Source organism: Oratosquilla oratoria, chromosome 5 (assembly GCF_046742065.1).
Source record: "Oratosquilla oratoria isolate Oo_2021 chromosome 5, ASM4674206v1, whole genome shotgun sequence".
NCBI classification, from domain to species: Eukaryota; Metazoa; Arthropoda; class Malacostraca; order Stomatopoda; family Squillidae; genus Oratosquilla; species Oratosquilla oratoria.
Window position 1 is genome coordinate 20,371,814 of NC_134781.1, and position 20,000 is coordinate 20,391,813.

Consider the following 20,000-nt stretch of genomic DNA (forward strand, 5'->3'; position numbering starts at 1 on the left):
AAAGTCAAAAAGAAATTGCTTATCAGAGTTCATATAAATTCACTAATTTCTGCATCCCAAGATTTTAGGAAAAAACCAAGGTAAAAGTTATACACCACTGAAAGTCAAAAAGAAAAACTACAGCTAATCAAATTCGAGAAATTGCTTATCAAAGTTCATATAAATTCACTAATTTCCGCACCCAAATCCAACGCTTAGATGAGATCACACTCCGAGATCCTAGATCCAACACAACCAACCAGTTTCCTTCTATATATATATATATACAAATGAACATACTCCACGTCATCCCTCAGAGGTGAATTTCTATAATGAAGACAATTGACAAACAAAAACCTCCTTCATCCTGTAAGAATAACTTCCACTGGTAATGACAGGTGTATACGCTTAAGGTTAATAAATCACACGAACCTGACGACAGGAACCCGTATATTCCGAAGGCAATGCGGAATTAAAACATCATTCACTTTAGACATTACACGAGAAAAGCAAGTCACGAATGGCGATTTTACATGATGGATGGATATTAGCTCATTCTATCCCCCCCTCCACCCCCTCCCCACCCCACCCCCCACCGGTGTTCAAGGCGACAACCGAAAACCAGAAATAACATTTTACGGATATGCAGAAGTTTGTCTTGCATTTTTTATGCGCAAACGGAAACATGGCACATCATCTTTTCAAACCTTGCAAAAGGGGCTCACAGCACTTGTACACAAACGCACATACACACACAGACACACACACACACACACACACACACACACACACACACACCACAAAAGGGGACGAGGGAAAAAAGGACAAGGGAAACAGGGACGGAGACATGGCACATCATTTTTTCGAAATTTCCAAAAGGGGCACACAGCACTTATACAGACACACACACATCAAAAAGATGGACGAGGGAAAGAGGGACGAGGGAAAGATGGACGGGGGAAGCAGGGACGGGTGGAGGAGAGGGACGGAAGTAGTAGAGGGACGGGGGACGAGAGAGGGACGGGAAGGAGAGAGGGACGGGGGGAGAGGGACGGGGGGAGAGGGACGGGAGAAGAGAGGGACGGGAGAGAGAAGGACGGGAGAGAGAAGGACGTGGAGGAGAGGAGGGGAGAGAAACGGGGAGGAGAGAGACGGAAGAGGAGAGTTATGGGAGGGGAGAGGGATACAGAAGGAAAGGGAGGAGAGGGATAGGGGGTAGGAGAGGAATACGGGTAGGAGAGGAATAGGGGGTAGGAAAGGAATAGGGGGATAGGAGAGGAATACGGGGGTAGGAGAGGAATAGGGGGTAGGAAAGGAATAGGGGGATAGGAGAGGAATACGGGGGTAGGGGAGGAATAGGGGGTAGGAGGAATAGGAGGTAGGAGAGGAATAGGAGGGTAGGAGAGGAATAGGGCGTAGGAGGGGAATGGGGGTAGGAGAGGAATAGGGGGTTAGGAAAGGAATACAGGGGTAGGAGAGGAATAGGTGGTTAGGAGAGGAATAGGAAGTAGGAGAGGAATAGGGAGTAGGAGAGGAATAGGATAGGAGAGGAATAGTGGTAGGAGAGGAATAGGGGTTAGGAGAGGAATAGGGAGTAGGAGAGGAATAGGAGGATAGTAGAGGAATAGGGGGTAGGAGAGGAATAGGGAATAGGAGAGAAATTGTGGGGGATAGATAGGGAAAAGGAAGTAACGACTCTTCTCTCTCTCTCTCTCTCTCTCTCTCTCTCTCTCTCTCTCTCTCTCTCTCTCTCTCTCTCTCTAATCCCTTGTTGTATCCTACAAGAAATTTCTATATTCAGATACATCCCCAACTTCGCATCCTGTGAACACTCCTTGATGACTCCTTACTAGAACTCCCATATATAAAGGATTCCATACTCCCATGTACATTCATTTTTAATTGAAATAATACACAAATAAATAATAACAAACAATAATAAATAATAATAACAATAACAATAATTATAGTAATAACAACAACAACAACAACAGAAAGAACAATCTCTCGGCAACGATATTGTTCATAAGGAGAGAAGCGCAGGTGAACAAGCGGGGACATTGTTAAACCCCAACTGTGAACCCAGGACATCCACCCACCCATCATTTCCACCTCCATTTCCAGGTCCCAATTCACACCTTCACCCCCCCCCCCCGCCTGGGTAACATCCTGTGACCAAATCTCCCCATCCCAACACTACAGCGGGACCCACGCGATCACTATTATTGAGCAATATTCCGTATTGTACAATATTATTGACGGTGTGGGGATGGTATTGAAAAATAACAATATATTGAAGACACCAATATATTGATGTACATGTGCCTCTTGAATACCATCCCTACACCGTCAGTAATATTATACCATACGGAATATTGAGCAATAATACTGATCGTGTAGGGTCCGTTTACATAATTCCAGTTCCCAACAATTCACGTCATCACATCAACCCATCTCCATCTGTCAACTTCCCACCAGCCACTAATGCAGTCCTATATTCCTATATACACACACATACAACCATATATACATATATTACACATATTCACATTTATACGTACATATACTATAAATACATATATGCACACTGGATGACTGGCAACCAGAGCGTCCGAAAGGGACTCCGCCATTTTCGTTGCTGCCTGTGTGTGAAGTTCTCCGGCTCACCCCTCCACCACCACCACACACCCTCCCCCTCCCTCCCTCTCTCTCTCTCTCTCTCCCTCCCTCCCTCTCTCTCTCTCCCTCCCCCCCCCTCTCTCTCTCTCTCTCTCTCTCTCTCTCTCTCTCCCTCCCTCCCTCTCTTTCTCTCTCTCTCTCTCTCTCTCTCTCTCTCTCTCTCTCTCTCTCTCTCTCCACTTAGTGTCAATGGCGTCCCCCACATGTTTCCCTTGGTACTAAATGTAAGCGTCTGTGCTGCAGATTTACTTAGTTTGTAGCATTCGATCCATTTTGTTGTGATGGACAGCCGTGTGGTGTTCTTAAGCTGTGTTCCATCTACAAAATAGAAAGATATATTCGTTTTATAGGTTTATTTTGAGTTAAATGCAAAATCTTGCTGCATGCATATCATTCCAATGTGCGCTTGCACATACACACTCTACACACACACACACACGTGAGCACACACTATATATATATATATATATATATATATATATATATATATACACAGTGTGTGTGTGTGTGTGTGTGTGTGTGTGTGTGTGTGTGTGTGTGTGTGTGTGTGTGTGTGTGTGTGTGTGTACGCGTGCGCGAGTGTGTATACGCTCCCACATGTATGTGTGCTTGCAATTATACGTTCTATGCCCCTTTTCATGCATATCCATATACACACAGTCCCAACTAACAACACCCTACTCCCTTCCCTAAAATCTGTTGGTCCTTGTGACGTCACCAGCTGGCAGGGCCGAATCCGAATTCCTATTGGCTCGTGTGTTGGTGGCTGCATGAACCGATCAAGCCAGCCTCCCATTGTTGCCTATTATACACATTCCCATGTCTGCCAAGCTGAGTATCTTTACGAGCCCAAAGTAGAGGCTGCCTACAGGACCAGCTTCTCCTTTCCATTACTCTCCGAAGTCGCCCTCCGAAGTCGAAGTTAAGAGTCCGAACTCGGGTGACAGACACTTATACTTGTTAAGCACAAATGAACAAATGATAAACGGAAATCTCTAAAAATTAAACGTTTCCAAAGGGTACGTTCTTTTTGAAGTGCCCTGTAGGCTTTTGTTTATTTATCAATTTTTATAACACTTTGAGAAAGGCTTATGTGATAGTATTACGCTTCCTCGCTGTGAAAAGCTTAGTATAAATCCCTATTTCCAAGGGGACGCTCAAGAAATCGTACGCGCCCTCAAACGTTGCACCGTCTGCATTATCCCTCCCCGCTTCTTCCCCTCTCCTCCCACCTCCAGTTGCTGACGTGGTAAAAACCAGCTGCGAGAGCGATAACCATTAGCAATTGTTGCGACGATTACCAGCTGTCAAAACGCTTAAAACCACCTATCCATACCCAGACCCAAGGCTGCTCCAGTCCATTGTCTTATTCTGCTGCTATTCACGGAGTATTCGATACTATTGCAGAACTATTCCATTCCATTACGTACACATATTTAATTCTTCTAAAGCATTTCCTTCTTACACACAATGGGATATGTCTGTCGGTGGGGAGGACGAGGGGGAGGGAGGGGAGAGAAAGGAAAGAGAGGGAGGAAGGGAAGAGGAAGCAATGGGAGAAGTAAGAAAGGCAGAAAGAGGGAAGGGAGAGAGGGAAAAAGAGGAAAGGGAAGAGGGAAGAGAAAGGGAAGAGAGAGAGAGAGAGAGAGAGAGAGAGAGAGAGAGAGAGAGAGAGAGAGAGAGAGAGAGAGTACGTGTGTAGGGGAAGGGGAGGGGAAAAGGGAGGGGAAGGGGAGGGTGGAGGAAGGTGAAGGCGGCTGGATTTTTTTTTACGAGAAATGAAGTACCATTTATAACATCACAGCCTTCCTCCTTTAAACCTATTATTACTTGGTTGTCACTTTTTTTTTTTTTGGGGGGGGGGGTAAACAACCAACCCGAAGACGGGGGAAGAGGAGGGGCAGGGGAAGAAGGAGGAGGAGGGGCAGGGGAAGGAGGTGGGGGAGGGGGGAAGAGGGGGAGTGGAGGGGGAAGGGGCCGCAAAGCTTTCAGCCCCCCCCCTTCCTTTCATGAACCTTTTAGTATCTCCCTGCGACTACATAATTTCTAACACCAACCGAATTTTGACTTTACATATGTTGTTCTTAGTAACGCCAGTCCGATTTTGATTTTGCATATTTTCTTATCAGCAGTCGAAATTTGAATTTACATATATTTTTTCTTAAAAATCCCAATCGAATTTCGACTTTGTACATTTCCTTAACATCAGTTAAGGAACTTGAAGGGACGGAGGGGGGGGGGGTCGCCGATTAAGTGAAGCGGCCTTGCTGTGGATGTACTGTGCCTTGCTGCATTACGTTTGACCCAGGACAGTTGGCGGATACAAGGATGACCCGTCATCCATGAGGAGCTGAGATGGGAGGGGTGGAAGGGGTGGTGGAAGGGAGTGGAATGGGTGGGAATAGGTATGTGCCTCTGACTTAGCTACCCCTCCCATATAATGGGGGGAAAAGATATATAGATAGATAAATAGATATTTCATTCCTACTAGCGCCAATCGAATTTAGACTTTTAACATTTTCTGAACATCAGTCGAATTTTGAGTTTACATATTTTATTCCCACTGACATCGATCGAATTTTGATTTTGTACATTTCATCAACAATTACTAAATTTTGAATTTAGACATTTTATTCCTACTGACGTCAATCGAATTTTGACTTCACTAATTTTTTCAGCATCAGTCCATCAGTCGAATTTTAGATTTACATATTTCCTTCTTAATAATACCAATCGAATTTTGAATTTGCACATTCTATTAACATCAGTCGAATTTTGAATTTACATGTTTCATTCCTGCTGACGTCAATCGAATTTTGAATCGCCACATTTTCTTAACATCAATTGAATTTTGAATTTACATTTCATTTCTGCTTACGTCAATCGAATTTTGAATTGCGCATTTTCTTAGCAATCGAATTCTGAATTTACATTTCATTCCTGCTGACGTCAATCAAATTTTGAATTTGCGCATTTTCTTAGCAATCGAATTTTGAATTTACACGTTTCATTCCTGCTGACGTCAATCGAATTTTGAATTTGCACATTCTCTTAACATCAGTCGAATTTTGAATTTACATATTTCATTCCTGCTGACGTCAATCGAATTTTGAATTTGCACATTTTCTTAACATCAATCGAATTTTGAATTTATATTTCATTTCTGCTGACGTCAATCGTATTTTTAATTTGCGCATTTTCTTAGCAATCGAATTTTAAGTTTACATTTCATTCCTGCTGACGTCAATCGAATTTTGAATTTGCACTTTTTGTTAACATCAGTCGAATTTCTAATTTAACATATTTCATTCCTGCGGACATCAATCGAATTTTGATTTGCACATTTTCTTAACATCAATCGAATTTTTAATTTATATTTCATTCCTGCTGACGTCAACTGAATTTTGATTTTGCACATTTTCTTACCATCAATCGAATTTTGAATTTATAATTTATTCCTGCTGACGTCAATTGAATTTTGATTTTGCACATTTTCTTACCATCATTCGATTTTTTAATTTCCATATTTCATTCCGATTACTAACGTCGATCGAATTTTATTCAGTCAGGAGGAAGCCCCCTGGGGCCAAATGGTTCGAATTGACAACCATCCTTTTCGACCGTTGTCAGTCGTGTCAGCATGACCAACAGGGTCACCATTACCAACACAATTACCCCCCTTCGATCGCGGATGTCATTACTACTTCCTCGCCACGGATGCCTCATCACCTCGCCTCGGGAGATCACCACCATCATCACCATCACAATCACTATCAGTGTGACCATCACCATTGCCATCTTCATCACTATCATCACAATCACAATCAGTATGACCATCACCACCTTCGTCACTATATCATCACCACAGTCACTATCACTATGACCATCATCATCATAACAGTCACTATCACTATAAACATCGCCATCACCACCTTCATCACTATCATGACAACCATCACCACAGTCACTATCACCATGACCACCATCACCAGTCACTATCACAATGACCACCATCATAGTCACTAGCACTATAACCATCACCATCGCCACCTGCATCACTATTATCATCAGCACCACCAGTCACTATGACCACTATCACCACCAGTCACAATCACTATGCCCATCACCATCTTCATCGTTATCACCACCATCACCACACTCACTATCATTATGACCACCATCATCACAATCACTATCACTATAACCATCACCACCAGTCACTATCACTATAACCATCACCACCAGTCACTATCACTATGACCACTACTTTCACCACCAATGCCATCATCATCACCCTCACTATCATTATCACCATCACCATCATTTCGTGCGACGGCGAGATTGTCACATAAGGATAGAAGCACTAGTAAACCGGTTCATTACATCCAACCACCGTTACTTTCACTGTTATAAGCATCACCATCATCATCATAATCATCATTATCACGACGCACACCATCACCACTACCATCTATGACCACGACCACAACAAGCATAACAGAACATCATCAATCACCACCACTATCACCACTCGTACTACTATCACTATCATAACCACCATTATTAAAGCATTGACCAATATCACCATTTTTGCTATCACCATCACACCATCGCCTACGCCAGTGAACCGTTGCACCATTTCCCCCCCTAGTTACCACGCTGGGTGTGCACAGCTATAGCGGATTCGCTTGTCAAGAAAAATCTTTACATTTCCGATCGATCGTTTACTGAATGCTGGAACGAATTCGCAACATTAAAGTACTTTGTTCTGACTAACGCCAAAAAAATATAAATACATATAAAATAAAATAAAATAAATCTATAAAACCATATATTGGGAGTTAAAATAAAAAAAATTAACTTTGAGGATTTCATTTTGTTGATGGACTCGAATGAGCTCTAAAGAATCTAAACAGATTGATACTACAGTAGTTTATTCATCAAGAAAAGAAAAAAAAATCCTTTCATTGCCTGATCCATTTATTTGACCATATAACGAGGACCTAATATGACTTTTCTAATATCAGCCAAAGTTTGACAACATGTACTTAGCGTGGGATATCTATCCTTCCTTTGAGTTTCACCAAAGAGGTAAAATAAAAGATAAGCATGTAAATAAATACAAATAAAGAAATAGAAGAAAAAGAATAATTATATATATATTTATATATATATATATATATATATATATATATACATAATACATATGTATATATAAATATACCTTTGACTTTGGCTACCTCCCTTCTAAGGGAGAAAAAGCCGTTGGTGTATATTATATATATATATATATATATATATATATATATATATATATATATATATATATATATATATATATATCATATATATATATATATACATATATATATACATATATATATATATATATGTGTGTGTGTGTGTGTGTGTGTGTGTGTGTGTGTGTGTGTGTGTGTGTGTGTGTGTGTGTGTGTGTGTGTACATATGTATACAATCATAACATCAAAGACAATGATAAAAATAATAAAATCATAATAATGATAATAACAATAAAAACAAACCAAGAAATAGATAAACAACCAAAACAAAACTCTTGAATGGTGGCGAGCTCCTTCTACAACAAAAGAAGGCCGCGTCGCCGTCCGCCCCACCCGAGGCGACAGCGCGTCACCCCACTATACATATATACCCATACCCATGCAATACCGACCCTATACACACACAATGCCCTCTATTTACACACTGCGACGTTCTCTATGGAGGATCAACGGCGGTATATCTAATTGAACTCCGTCGACCTCTTTCGGAGTCACCATTAACGTCACAGCCTCCCGACCCTTGTACTCTGCCCTATACGTCTTGTATATTATTTCATCAAACGTCTAGTGGTGGCGAATCAGAGAAGATCTCACACCAGGAACCGCTGAGCTGCAACTTTTTCCCTATACACTCAGATTCTTACTCCAAGTTAGTTACCCGTGATTGTTGGGTTCGCCAGAAGCTGCTTTTTCAAGAACTCATCATTAATATATACACACACACACATATACATATATATATATATATTGTATATATATATATATATATATATATATATATATATATAATTTATTTTCCTTGAATATTACAACCAGCCCCTTCAGCACAACAAACCCTTTATATATATTCTGACCGCCGCTTGACGATTTTATTCAGCTGAGGTGATGTCACCAAAGCAGAGGTCGAGACTAACAAACCCTTAAGGTGCCATCCTTTGTTGACTATATTATGGCCAGCGCTAGGCAACTCTATTCAGCTGACTGGGTGTCACGGTGGCTATAGGGTTAACCCTTACATTAAGCTTTCCCCGAATAATAAGGCGTTCAGCAATTTGTGTATATCCTATGAGCTGTTCATTCTATTATCTTTTACCTACATCCTTCTATTATCTACTGCCTCCTATTACCTACTTCTGTTATCTATTTCCTTCTGTTATCTATTTCCTTCTGTTATCTATTCCTTTCTATTATCTATTTCTATTATCTATTTCCATCTATCATCTATTTCCTTCTATTATCTATTTCCTTCAGTCATTTATTTCATTCTATTATCTATTTCCATATATTCTCTATTGCCTTCTGTTATCTTTTTCTTTCTATTTGTCTATTTCCTTCTACTATCTATTTCCTTCAGTCATTTATTTCATTCTATTATCTATTTCCATATATTTTCTATTGCCTTCAGTTATCTTTTTTCTTTCTATTTGTCTATTTCCTTCTATTATCTATTTCCTTCTTAACCGGTCTATTTTTATTCAACCTATCAGGACGCATATTCCATCTGAAGGTTATGCACAAGCTTATCCACTCCTACCAGGTCAGTGAAGGACACACACTAGTTTACCCCAAACAGAGAATGGATCAAACTTCGCACACACACACACACACACACACACACACACACACACACACACACACACAAAAAAAAACCGCATGTATTCAGATTCAGTGTTTTAAGATTCAGTTAAACAGTCTCAACAAAATTTCCTCCGAGTTATCTTAAATGGTCAATTTTGTTTATTGGCCTTCTTGTATATATTACCATATTCATCATGTTGCATTTTGTAGGCCAAAAGGACTTAATCTTCTTTTCAAATTTTGAAAACATCCTTTTATAATTTTTCACACAACTTTACAATATTAAATTCTCCTTTCCTCCAAGATTGCATTTCATTTTAACAAAGAACACAGCTATACTCTGTTTCAACGAAAAAATCCATTTCATCGTACTCTGTTTCATAGCTACTCTGAGAAATGTTTGTCTCACTCTTTGGCAACACTGCCAACCCATCAGACGGAGTAGTGGCCTTAAAGCGAGTCAAGCATTTCTCAAACCCGGTGCAACAGAGTATAGGATATATGAGCACAAACATTAGGACTCACCCCGAGGTCGTTTTATTCAGGAGCAAAATTGTTATCAACAGACTATATTATACGCCATTAGGTCTCAAAGACTGGGAACATACCATTTTTTGTGATCAAATGAACCTCGTAAAAGATACGTTAAAAAAAAAAGGTGAAGCAATGAGGTAGTTAACTGACAGGAAGTATTCAAAACAGAACACATGAAAAGTGGCTCCTGAGCTTCAACGACTTGTTTTCGTTGTATTTTTAGTCCCCTTCGTCCGGCTGACACAAAACAACTTTATTCAGCTTTACCAATCTCCCCAATGTACGAAAAGAACCAAAAAAAAGTAACTATGCAATACACATCCACTCAGCCATAATATTATTCATTAACGTCAGATATGAACATCTACAAATTGAAAAACTGTCAACAACTCAGGCTGTAAATTCTACAAGATGGATGAAATAAATTTGTCGAACGAATTGTCAACAATCAGAAACCAAATTTCTTTGTAATCAACTGTATGTCACATTTGGAATTGTGAAGATCTAAACACTCGAATACTTGCTCCTCGTATTGCAGTTCCTGATTTTTTTTATTCTAATTTATTTTATTCTATTTCGTAAAATTCTTGCGATTTCATTTTACAATTGCAATGGAAGACAAAAAAGAAATGGTGCGAGATGGAACGAAGGAGTAATGGCATGCAAGGGACGAAAGTTTTGAAAAATAGAACAAAACGTTTTTGTACGTACTTCTAAAAAAGAAAGAGAGAGAGAGAGAGAGAGAGGAGAGAGAGAGAGAGAGGAAAAGAGAGACTGGAGAAAGAGAGGAAAAGAGAGACTGGAGAGAGATAGACATAAGAGAGAAAGAAAGGAGGGAGAGAGAGAAAGAGAGAGAGGGACAGGAGACAAGGAGAGAGACAAGGAGAGACCCCAAAGGAGAAGAAAGAGCGGAGAACGGAAGACCAGCTCGAAGTCTATTGTCGGTGTTGGGAAGAAGTCTTGAAACCCTCTACATATATATATATTATATATATATATATATATATATATATATATATATATATATATATATATATATATATATATATATATATATATATATATATGTATATATATATATACATATATATATATATACAAATATATATATATATATAAATATATATACATATACATATGTATATCCATGTATATATGTATATACATATATATATGTATATACATACATATATATTTATATATATATATATATATATATATATATATAAGCGTCAGTTGAATAACAAATGATCTTTCTGCCAAGGCAGTCGTACATAGAAGATATTTTTTTTACGAATCAACTTAATAAACAATCACCAAACCGTATGTATGTGTATGTGTATGTGTATGTATGTGTATGTGTGTGTGCATGTGTGTATGTGCGCGTACACACACGTATACATGTGCAACTGCGGACACCCTAATCAAATCCGTGAAATACCAAATGACTGCAATTGTATTTTTCGTTGTTGCTTTACTACAACTCCCTTACTTCAACTGATATAAGATTCATTACACATGAAACACTCGACTAAAGACAAATTTGCATGGTTCCAAAACACAATTGACATATACAACAACATATGTACAGCATATGCACAAACACATTCGTACGTGCGTGTATGCGCCTATGCGTGTGGTTACATACCGGCGTGCGTGCATGCATGCATGCACGCACGCACGAACACACGCACATGCACGAACACATCTACGTTCCTCACTCATGCACCCACATTCGACCGCCGGAGAAGTACATCAAATCTTTCTCCATTTACGATCAGGGGCAATTTAGGGTGTCGTTGTATGAAACACGCACGGTGTCGCTACACCTGACATGCACAGCCTTGCTCCGCTCAACCTGTACCGTGTCTTCACAGCTGCACACACACATGCGCACACACACACACACACACACACACACACACACACACACACACACACACACACACACATTCCCTCCCTCGGTCATGTTCGTGCATAGTATTCCAGTATAACCATGGATAATATTTATAACAGTATCTTCAGGGAAAAATATACGTGTTATAGAAATAGTATGAATAAAAAGCTAGTATTGTTAAATGATTTTAAAATACATGAAACTGCTATAAGGTTATGTAATTGCATATGAAGTTGGATTTCTTAGAAAAAAGAAAAAAAAAATGCAAGACCTGCAGCGGCAGAGGTCAAACAAGACTAATAAAAAAAATTATATATATATATATATATATATATATATATATATATATATATATATATATATATAACGTCCGAGGTTAAAACTGAATTGAAAGAAAAAGGAAATACAAAAAGTTTCACAAGGTTATACTTAACCTTTGCAATATAAAAACTGAAAAAAATCATACATAAAAAAACAGAATACCATCTGTGTCCGTATTCGAGTTCCCTCCTCCAAGAGCACCATTTCGATCCTGAAGGAACTTTGAAATACTCTGCTGTGGTTGACGCTAAGCGATTTTATTCACTTCAGGGGAGCTTCTAGGACCCACGGGGGGGGGGGGGGGTTGGCTAAAGACTCCTTCTTGAAAATTACCCTTTTGAAGCCGACGGGATTTTCAGTTGTTTTTTCTGGATAATGACAATCAACTTTATTCAGAAAAAAAAAATCGAAAAATACAAAAACACCTTTTTAGCCTCTTAAAACTGAAAGAACAAAATAACTAACTAGATAAATAAATGAAAATAAAAGATAAATTAAAACGTCTTTAGTCAACTTAAATGTAATAAAATCACCTGCCGCTCCATACAGCATCGTCCATCCTTCGCTCCCCTATAGCCAAGATGTTTACAATGTTGCCCTGGAGATCAACACATCTTTACTGATCAAGTTCGAGGTCTGGCCAATCATATGGCAGAGGTTACAACCCCCTATCCCCCACCTCCCAGATTCCCAAAAACCAAATATAACATCTAATCCCAGGATTTAATCCCACATCCTATGGCACAGGTACAATCCCTTATCACCCCCTCCCAGATTCCCAAAAACCAAAAATAACATCTAATCCCAGGATTTGATTCCAGATCATATGGCACAGGTACAACCCCCTATTCCCCCTCCCCCGTCCCAGATTCCCAAAAACCAAATATAACATCTAATCCCAGGATTTAATCCCAGATCATATGGCACAGGTACAATCCCCTATTCCCCCTCCCCACTCCCAGATTCCCAAAAACCAAATATAACATCTAATCCCAGGATTTGATCCCACATCCCGGACGGTATTTACGACATAAAACAGAAGATCGACTAACCCACGTCGACGCCGCCAATACGACAAATGGGCCTTGATAACGGCCTTTACAACTAAAAGATGTGAAAATGGACATAAACACTGCTCTCCCCGGCAAACCCCAAAACAAAGCTTTGTTCTACACGAAAAAGAAAAAAGGAAAAAAAAAATCGAAATCCGTGAGGTGGACGAGCGAGAATGTTTCTTTTGGAAAAAGAAGAAGAGGAAGAAGAAGAAGAAAAAAAAAATCTCCCCTCATATATATATATTTTTTTCCTCAAAAAGTCTTCTCAGGATGTGTGTGTATACATACACAAACGCGGACCAAAAATGCGTCATTTTTTTCATCATTTTGTTTCTCGAAGACTAAATGTGATGTAATGTGTGGGTTGCTGCGTGACAAATGCCCAGGACCCATTTATTCCAAATGAACCGGCATACCCCGTCTCCCGCCGCTCCCTTCGCCCGGATCCCCCCATTGTCGCTCCGACACAACACAACGCTGCTTGACAAATTATACAAATTGGACGCCGACGCAGAGGCGACGCGGCGACGACGTCGACGGTCGGGACGCGGACGCAGACGAAGACGCAGGTGGCGGGGGGGGAGGGGGGAGGTTGCTTGCTTGCTTCAAATCTGGTATAGCTATAAGCAAATTACATCGCATGAAAAGATCGCGCCATTTGCGAGACTAGGAAACAGTTCTTGGGGAACGAGAGAAGGTTGAAGGAGGGGAAGGGTGGGGGTGGGAGGGGGAGGTTGGGGGGAAACGAGTTACGGGGTAGAGGGGAGGAGGACAGGGAAAAGGACAAGGAGGAGGAGGAGGAGGAGAAGGAGAGATGTTGGTGATGAGTACGATGTTTATGACAAGTAGGAAAAACAGATGTAAGGGGAGTATGAAGAGCGGAATAGGGAGAGAAGAAGGGAACAAAGAGGAAATAGGGAATAGGGAATAGGGAGGGAACAAGGAGGGAGGGAGGGAGGGAAGGAGGGAGGGAGGAGGACTTGGGTGGGTTGGAAATGAAGGTGGAGGTGGAGGAGCGGTGGTGAGATGAGTAGCTGAGGTAGACCCGCCCAACGCTTGTACCGGACTCACGCTTTGAAGGGCTAACCACCGCCTCACCACGCCAGACCACGCCCCCCTCCCCTCCTCCCGCTCTTCCATCCTCTTTTCCTCCTTCCCCCCCATACACACACACACACACACACACACACACACACACACACACACAAATATATATAATATATATCTGTATATACGTACGCACACACACACACACACAACACATGCACACACAGACACACAAGCAAACACGCGCGCACACACACAAGCACATTCACACATGCATACATACATACACACGTACATTCGCACATTTACACACACACACGCACATTCACATACAAAAGCACACCCACACACGCACATTCACACACACACAAGTACATGCACACGTGTACACAATCATGTAAACATGCTGTCAAAGATGCAAGACTGGAAAAGATGAGGAACACGAGAGGAAATGTCCCTATGGAAAACACACAAGAAAAAAGCCGAACACAAGAAAAGAAATGTGTCATCTTGAAAAGGAATGAAATGAACTGAAGGTGAACATTTAATTGGAGTTGGAAACCGATTTGAAAAAAAAAAAAAAAACTTGAGAAGGATCAGGGAACAGACTTGAGTACATACTAATTTCGAAACTTGAGTACCTCTTAAGAAACTTATTTGAAAAAATATTTAGATTATCGAATTTATAGTCGATATGCTAACTTCGAAACATGAATATCTTAGAAAGAAAATGAAACAAAATAAGATTAAATATTAATAAAAGATCCAGACCAATCACACTTTTGATAAAAAAAATATAACTACCCTTAAGAGAATGATATAATTACAACGGATATGACATGTTATATAAAAAAATGTGTCAAGTGGATCAAAGAAATTTTTTTTTAAAGGTGATGGACTATACACTGTTAGCGTTCTCAGGAAAAAAAAACAATTTTGAAAAAATCTATGCATTATCGAATTTACAGTCGACATACTAGCTTCGAAACTTTTTAAACGGAGAAAACATTAACTAGTATATCATATATACATAGAGAAACACATACAAATCAAAATATTTGTTTTACCAAGTAGAAAGAATAAAATAGGAATAGGGGTTGCTACTATAAAGAATTTTGATTCACATTAGACGATGAAGCTGCCTAGTGTAGGCCTTATGGTCTCTTGCAGTCTCCTTCATTCTTATGTTCTTATAATAGCAATAAATTTGAAATCAAAACCAATACACTGGTTGGTATGGACTCAAAGATACGTTTTAATTCGTTTGGAGCTTTATAGTTCTTGTAGATTTTAACCATGGAATAGTGGGCTGAAACTGAAATCAATAACTGAAATCAATCGATGAAACAAGATACTAAAGTAACAACATACTCGGATTTGTCTCAAACTACCCTCTGGATCAACACGTATAAGAATTATTCTTGATTTACTTATTTATCATTATTATAAATGTTTTCGCATCCGACCTAGTAATGGACTAAAAGGTCTCCTGTCGGCATACTCCTCTTTTGTAACTCTTTGAACAACCTTAAGAACTGAAGAAACTACTCTTCACAAGGCTGAAAAAAAATATTAGACAACAAATATCATTCCAGATACAACTTGTTTCGCGTCCTGTTTTATCTGGACGCTTTAGCAGAATATGGCAGAGAAAATATAACGAATAAAAGGACAAAAAAGAAAATATTACAACACTAAAAATCTGTACAATTTTTTATCATTTAATTCAATGGAGTTACAGTAATGACAAAAAGTAAAAGAGCGTAAACAAATATAAATGGAGTATTCATCAATAAATTATAAGAACAAAGAAGAAAGCAAAAACAATGTGGAAGAGATTTGACAATTACTTGCAAGCAGCCATACGAGTTTCAAATAAAAGAACTCAAATATTCATTACAAAATAATGAATAATAATAAACTTGAGAACTGGATCGAAAAAAAATAAAGAATTAGATAGTATATGTGTAGATAAAAAGGGATAACAAAAATGTGACATTGAAGAGGATGACTGAAAAATGCAAGATATGCTAAGTATTAAATGATATTTCAGGATTTTTTTTCACTGTGTGGCAGTGACAAAGAAAAACAAGGAAAACAAGGAAAACATTATAAATAAAATTTCAAACACAAGAAAATATACAAATCTGAGTAACGTTTTAGTTCTGGTACTAATGTCGTGCATGTATCAGTTGAGTTAGCCACATAAAAAATACCTACGATTTGAAATAACAGTAAAACTATAATATATATACATATAGAAAATAAGAAAATTAAAAAACAATAAAACAAGAAGTAAAAAAATAAAAGCAAGAATAAAAAACAAAATGAAAACAAAGAAAAAAAAATCAGTGCCGCTTACAGTCACTATCCGGAAAACAAAGTTGAAAATACCCAAATAACGTAAACCGAACTCCCGACGAAAAAGACAAATATTACACAGACGGTTTCGACTGGAATCTAGAATATCTACCGTCCTAAACCTTTCAAGCCCCCCCCCCTTCACTTGATAGCACTTTCTTATTCTAGTCACCTCAAATCTATTCTATTCCTCTCCAAGGCATCCCTTCCCTAACGAGGGAAGAGGTTAAATCCCATCTCGATGAAGCACTTCCGAGTGCCACATCCCTTTATCCTGGCTACCTTAGAGACAGTTCATTTATCCCCGAAGCTTCCGACTTGGTAGCTAAGGTATTGAATTTCTAAGCTACAATGACGGAATCTGAAGAATGGAGGGACGGCCAAACGGCGTGCGAACATCCGGACCAAGATAACAATTATCGTAGACACTGTTCTGGCAGTCACAAACGTGAAGAGGCATAAGGGATGAATTAAGATACGAGAACAATATCAGTATTTTGTCGGCAATAACCAGCGCTTCTGTCTTTGGGGACAATATCGCAATGAAGAGGTGGAGTCAAAGGAGAGTGATTTAAGGAGAACGGAGGGACAGCAGACCGGCGTTCTTCATGGAGTGGAGGCGAGTCTTCAATAAAAAAAGAATGCTTCGTGTCTCTGGTCCGTAGGGGTGTCAAGGGTCCCTGCACTCGAGGGGAAAAAATAATCAGAAGAAAAATTCTCCGACTTCCTGTGACGTGTGGAGTGTCACATGGAAAAATAGAAAATAGAAAAAAAAAATAGACCTCAATAGATCTGCACACAATGGTAAGGTTGTAATAAAACGAAATACGTATTACGAATGTCTGCATACAGACCTAAATAAATCAGATGGAACTTTAATACCAAAAATGTGCTTAGTATATACGAGGAAACAAGCCCACAAAGCACTACAACATTGGGGGGAAAATTCAACAAGAGGAGCATCGAAAAAATGCCATCCAGACTTGAAACTTTCAAGAAATTTATGAAAAGACCAAACAAGAACATAATATAAACCAAAGACAATTGTATTACGGTTTTATGAACGCGGACAAAGAGATGAATATTGTACTTTGTCACTGCGCAAGATCTTGCTTAGGATATGTGGAAACGACATAGAACACCCATGTAAAAAGTACCATCTAAAGGATGAATCTAAATGACAGTGCGATGCAATCTCGATTTTTATAAGATGCACTCATGGAAAGAAACTCATAGCTATGAATACTTCACGATGGATACAAAATATTTTAATATAATGCATATATAGAAGTCTATAGCAGCGAAAGACAACTGGAAATAGCCAATAGCCCAGTACAATCCAGGGTTCAATGAAAAAATTGAAATATGAATTTAAATTTAGTACAATAAAAGAATGTACATGCTTAACGTGTGTAAGGTGGGGGTATCTCACGAACAAACACAAAACCACCGATAGTGATGCAGCTTCTCCCCGTTAGCTCCACTATAAGCAGCCAACGGAACGCCACTCACATTAATTCTTACTGAAGAACATGTCTTTCAATATTCTAATTTTCCTTCTCTGAAAAAGTCTGTTCAACTTTGTGAAATTCTGTGTCCCTTAAAGGAAAGCCACTTCCCTTGGCCGTTCCCTTCTCTTCAAATCAGTCCTCCTCCCTCCAAAATATTACCTACCGGTTTAGTTTTCAGGTGTGTGTGTGTGTGTGTGTGTGTGTGTGTGTGTGTGTGTGTGTGTGTGTGTGTGTGTGTGTGTGTGTGTGTGTGTGTGTGTGTGTGTGTGTGTGTATGCGCTTATATATATATATATATATATATATATATATATATATATATATATATATATATATCACAGACATATATATATATATCACAAGAAACCCAGAGTCGGAGAAAATAAAATTTGAATGAAAAAAGATTCTATATTTCGGCTACCAAATGTTGCCCTCTTATACACACACACACACACACACATATATATATATATATATATATATATATATATATTCGTATATATAAATACATATGAATATATACACAAATATATATATATATATATATACATATATAAATACATACAAATATACATAAATACATATTACATATACATAAATATATATTACATATACATATATAAATACTTATTACACACACATTATATATATATATATTATATATATATATACATATATAAATACATTATATATATATATATATATATACATATTATATATACATATATAAATACATTATATATATATAAAAATACATATATATATATACATACATATATATATATATCAATACATATACATACATATACATACATATACATATATATAAACATACATATACATATATATAAACATACATATACATATATATAAACATACATATATATATATATATATACATACATATATTGGTGTATTTTGGGAGCAGGTTCTCTTTTAAACATGTTTGATTGAATACGACAGCATTCTGGTAGTTGTTAATTTTCTTTCGTGTGTTTTCTATTTTTCTACTTATATTCTTCCCTTGGATAGGATGGACATAAACCAATTCCTTATAATTCCCCATTTTATTACACGACGTTTCGTCTCTAATAAGACATCTTATGGTATTTCTGTTTTTAAAGATACAATAAACATTTATGATACAAGTTTGAATTAATGGTTGGGAATATACAAGATTATATCTAGAAATTAAATCTTAGAATTACAATTAAGTTTAACATATTGAAATTACATTTTATTTAAGAGACGAAAAGTCGTGTAATAAAACGGAAAATTATAAGGAATTGGTTTATGCCCACCCTATCCAAGGGAAGAATATAATTAGAAAAATAGAAAACACACGAAAGAAAATTAATGACCTCCAGAATGCTGTCGTATTCAAACACATACATATATATATACATACATATACATATATATACATATATGTACACACACATATATATGCATATATATACACACACATATTTGTATATATATACATATATATATATATACATACATATATATATATATACATATATATATATATATATACACATATATATATATATACATATATATATACACACAAATATATACATATATATATATACACATATACATATATAAATATATTTATACATATACATATATACATATACAAATATATATATATGTAAATACATATAATATATACACAAAAATATATACATACATATATATACATATATATATACATAGATATAAATACATA

The 20,000-nt window shown here is 37.9% G+C and overlaps 1 long non-coding RNA gene across 1 annotated transcript in view; it reads right to left on the reverse strand.

Annotated features, from left to right (window-relative positions):
* The window catches only part of LOC143025209 (uncharacterized), an 868,162-nt gene that overhangs the window by 720,318 nt on the left and 127,844 nt on the right, over positions 1-20,000 (reverse strand). The window lies entirely within an intron of this gene.